General features: G+C 39.5%; 1 non-coding gene across 1 annotated transcript; it reads left to right on the top strand.

The window, feature by feature from the left end:
* The first annotated feature begins 1,788 nt into the window (after positions 1–1,788).
* Positions 1,789–1,895, top strand: LOC113000072 (small nucleolar RNA R71). The gene has a single exon (XR_003265344.1). It is a non-coding gene; the product is annotated as a small nucleolar RNA R71 (small nucleolar RNA).
* Positions 1,896–4,820: the final 2,925 nt, after the last annotated feature.

The raw sequence follows: 4,820 nt of genomic DNA, 5'->3' as shown, positions 1-4,820 counted from the left end.
GATTAGAATAAAGATCAGTCATGCATTCATCAACAACATGGTCAATTATTTCAGCACGAAATACAAAAAGATCTTCAGATGGGTATTTCATAGCATCCAGAATATTAAAATGAACAGTTATATCACCAAACTCCATGGACAGTGTGCCTGCATAAACATCTATCTTAGTTCTAGCAGTTTTCATAAAGGGTCTACCTAGAATGATGGGAACTGATCCTTGAGAAAATCCATCTTCCATATTCAAAATATAAAAATCAACAGGGAAAATCAGTTCACCAACTCTAACTAAGACATCTTCTATGAAACCAACAGGGTAGGCAACACTTCTATTAGCTAAATGAATTACCACATCAGTTGACTGCAAGGGGCCTAGAGATAGAGAATTAAAAATAGACAGAGGCATAACACTAACAGAAGCTCCTAAATCTAGAATGGCATTGTCAAACTTACTATTCCCTATGACACAAGGTATGTTGAATGTACCTGGATCTTTGCATTTTTCAGGAATTTGAGGAACAGATTTACCAATCAATGCGGAGACATTTCTGCCCATGCTAATCCGTTCACTTCCTTTAAGCTTCCGCTTATTAGTGCACAGCTCCTTCAAGAATTTGGCATATCTTGGAATTTGCTTTATTGCATCCAACAGAGGTATGTTTACCTCTACCTTTCTAAACGTTTCCAAGATCTCTTTTTCTGCCTCTTCCATTTTTTTGTTGGAAACTGCTCTTGGAGGGAATGGAAGAGGGGGAATGTGCTGCTTCTGCAAATCAGAATTACCTGTGGAAGAAGATTCACCTGCACAGAAATTGTTAGGTAAATATTTGTCATCACCTTTTTCTGGAATAGAGTGAAGTTTGGTAGGTTCATTTGCAGATGAGGAAGGTGCTACGGGTTGAGGTCCTTGACATTGCTTTCCCGACCTCAATGAAATGGCACTGACATTTTTGGGATTTTGGACAGCTTGAGAAGGTAGCTTGTCAGAATTCTGGGACTATTGTTGATTCAATTGGGTAGCCAATTGTCCCATCTGATTGGTTAAGCTCTGAATGGAGGCTCTGGTCTCTTGCTGAAACTGCATGTTCTGCATAGTCATTTGCCTCACAAGTTCTTCGAGGGAAGGTTGTGGAGGGGCCTCAACTGTTGGCTGTTTCTGGGGTTGTTGCTGTTGTTGGATTTGGTGGAGGAATGTATGGTCTGCTTGGGCCAGCAACATTTTGGAAGGAAGGAGCAGGCTGCTGTTGTTGTTGCTGAGGGCTGGACCATCTGAGGTTAGGGTGATTCCTCCATCCAGGGTTGTATCTGTTGCTGGAAAGGTCATAATTGCTCTGCTGTGGTTGATTTTGCTGCTGAGGTTGAGGAGGTCTATTGTAAATATTTGCAGCATAAGCTTCAGGCTGCTCAATTGCTCCAGGTTGCTGCATGGAAGGGCAAAGGTCTGTATGGTGGTCAGCAGAGGAGCACAAACCACAAACCCTTGCGACAGGTACAGATTTCTGATTCAAGGACAGCTGGGTTACCAAGTTAACCAATGCATCCAGTTTGCCTTCAAGCTTCTTAGTTTCAGATGATGCAGATGGGTTTGTAGCTACCTCATGCACTCCTCTAATGACTATGGCATCATTTCTGGCGCTAAACTGCTGGGAGTTGGAGGCCATCTTCTCAATTAAATTTCTGGCTTCAGCAGAAGTCATGTCTCCAAGGGCTCCACCACTGGCAGCATCTATCATACTTCTCTCCATATTACTGAGTCCTTCATAAAAATATTGGAGAAGAAGCTATTCTGAAATCTGATGGTGGGGGCAACTGGCACATAGTTTCTTAAATCTCTCCCAGTACTCATACAGGCTCTCTCCACTGAGTTGTCTAATACCTGAGATATCCTTCCTGATGGCTGTGATCCTGGAAGCAGGGAAAAATTTCTCTAAGAATACTCTCTTAAGGTCATCCCAGCTCGTGATGGACCTTGGAGCAAGGTAATACAACCAGTCCTTTGCCACTCCCTCTAATGAATGAGGAAAAGCCTTCAGAAATATGTGATCCTCTTGGACATCTGGGGGTTTCATGGTGGAGCAGACAATGTGAAATTCTTTCAAATGTTTGTGCGGGTCTTCACCTGCAAGGCCATGAAACTTTGGAAGCAAATGAATCAGTCCAGTTTTAAGAACATATGGGACATCCTCATCAGGGTATTGGATGCACAAGCTTTCGTAGGTGAAATCAGGTGCAGCCATTTCCCTTAGAGTCCTCTCACGAGGTGGAGGTTGTGCCATGTTCTCAGAATGTGCAAAATCAGAATGCTCAGAATCAGAATGCTCAAAATTATAATGCTCAAGATCAGGATGTTCAAAATCACCAATAACAGAATGCACAGATTCACCAGTTATGGAATGCTCAGAATGATCAAAAGGTATAAAATGATGCCTAACTAATCTATGAAATGTCCTATCTATCTCAGGATCAAAGGGTTATAAGTCAGATGGATTGCCTCTAGTCATACACTACATTCAGCATGCACACAACTAGTTGCCTTGTCATGTAAATAAAGGTGTAGGTTTGAACTACAGCTACCCTCAAATGATATCCAAATGACTTGAAATTTTGTGAGCAACCTTATACAATGATGAGAAGATAGCACAAAAAATTTCAGACAAAAATTCAAAGTCTAACTATGAAAGCTAAAAATGGTAAGTTAAGAAATATAAGTGAATAAAACTTGAAAAATAAAAAACTTTTGACAGAATCGCTCTTTTGCCACGGCGTAGGAAATTTTTTTCTACCCCAAATGCATATATAATAATTGCGATTCTGATAACCGGAGCAAAAGTTATGGCCGTTTGAAGTTTTGACAAACACAAAATTTGCTAGTTTTTTGGAACTTTCAAATCTGACCAAACTAAAGGCTCTAGCTATTTTTCTCACAAAATATGGATTAAAAGAAGTTACCACAAAAAAATTCAGCCAAAAATAACAACCCTAGCTACTAAAACAAAAAATCTCAAATAATTCAGCATGGGTGGTCGCTAAAATCCGTCTCTAATTGATTTCTACTACTACTCTGTTTTTGCCGCAAGCACAATCTTCACAGCAAAACACCCAAGACTGCAACAGGGGAAACGCTTAATGGAAAAACTGAAACAGAACACATATTAAACAAAATACCAGGACACTAAACAACACTAACACACATACTAACACAATACTAACAATTAAACATAAAACACGAAAGGATTAAACACACAACACTAGCTAGCTATTATGAACCTTTGGACATTGCTCCCCGGCAACGGCGCCAAATTTGATCGAAGCCGTACCCGAATCAAATAAACATGAAAATGCAGTAACTAGGAAGTGATCCTAGGTCGTTTCCCAACGAGCAGTGACAAACCAAATGTTCATAATATACTTGCAGTAACAGTAACGATTGGGGGGGGGGGGGTTTGTTTGTTTTGTGATTAAAGAGCAGAACAAGTAAACTGGAATATGAAACTACTAATATTAAAAACGGGTTGTTTCCTCTGATTCAGAAGCCATTCTCTTATCCTGGGTTATGGAGAATTCGTCCCTAACAGTCAACCACTTAATCCAACCCTATTTCAATTTACTAAGCGAAAATCAACTTAGGGTTTTCAATACGTGATTAGGCACCACATACACCAGTTAGCCCTTCGTCCATTAAGCATGAACGCAAGTTAGGCTCAGAGGCAATTAATCGAACACGAAGCGTGCACTGATTAATATTCACGAATTTGGGATACTGGTGAAGGGAGAACTGCCAGGAAACCACATTACAAGCGAAACCTCAAAGAGAGTTGGGCTTCGTCCTCAAAAGGAAACAACACCAGAAAATCTAGCCTTCCATGGATTCAAACAGAAAACGCAATTGAAACATGAAGCAGAAACGTAAATGAACGGAAACGTAAATGAACAGAAACGTAAACGAACAGAAATGTAAAATGGAACAGAAACGTAAATGAGAGTAGAAGAAGAAGCAAGAACGAAATTGTAATTAGAAGTAGAAAACATAAAATTGCATTACGAACTTAGAAGCATCAAAACAGAAAAAACGAAAACCCTAAAACAAAGCTCTGAATAATGAATAGCATAACAGAATAGAATGCCTTGCACGAATCCCAAGGCAGCTATTTAAAAAGAGTCACTCAAAGTCACTGGGCCCTATTACAATACTCTGGCGCAAAACGAAATAAACACTGAACAACATAAAATAAAATTGCGAAATTTCCTAATTAGATATTAACTAAGGTAAGCGCTGCTTTATTTGCCCTCTTCAAGTCCACAACTAAAATCCGGATTAAGCCCAATGTTTCATTAATTCCTGAAATTAGATTAAAAACATCAAATTAGCTAAATGAGCCCAAATAATAAAACTGCCTAATTAATTGACAATTAAGACCAATCAATAATTAAAATGGTGCAAAAAGGGTTTAGAAAATAGAAGAAAATGATGGCACATCAGTAGGCATGTAGTTGATGGTGCTAAGAAGACCCTCAACATAGTGCTGAAGATTGTCGGTGGTGACTAACAGTGAAAAAGCCTATAAAACAAATGGATAGGTGAATTCCTAGATAGGCTAAGGTCTTTGGAAGCCTTGCCAAGGTAAACCACTACCCATGCTCATCCATTTTGGGTAAAACCACACTTCCTCCGTAGGGTTAATTTGAGTTTCCTCAAATGATCAAGGTGTGACTATGTTAAAGGATGTACTTTGGTTGATCACTCAAAATGTGAAATCTCCATGGAGTTGAGTTTGTCTTTGATGTCGATGATTGATGGATTGATGATGATGTTTGATGGTTGA

Source organism: Glycine max, chromosome 17 (genome assembly GCF_000004515.6).
Source record: "Glycine max cultivar Williams 82 chromosome 17, Glycine_max_v4.0, whole genome shotgun sequence".
Taxonomy (NCBI): Eukaryota; Viridiplantae; Streptophyta; class Magnoliopsida; order Fabales; family Fabaceae; genus Glycine; species Glycine max.
Note: the sequence above shows the minus strand (reverse complement) of the source record. Positions and strands in the feature narration are given on the sequence as shown.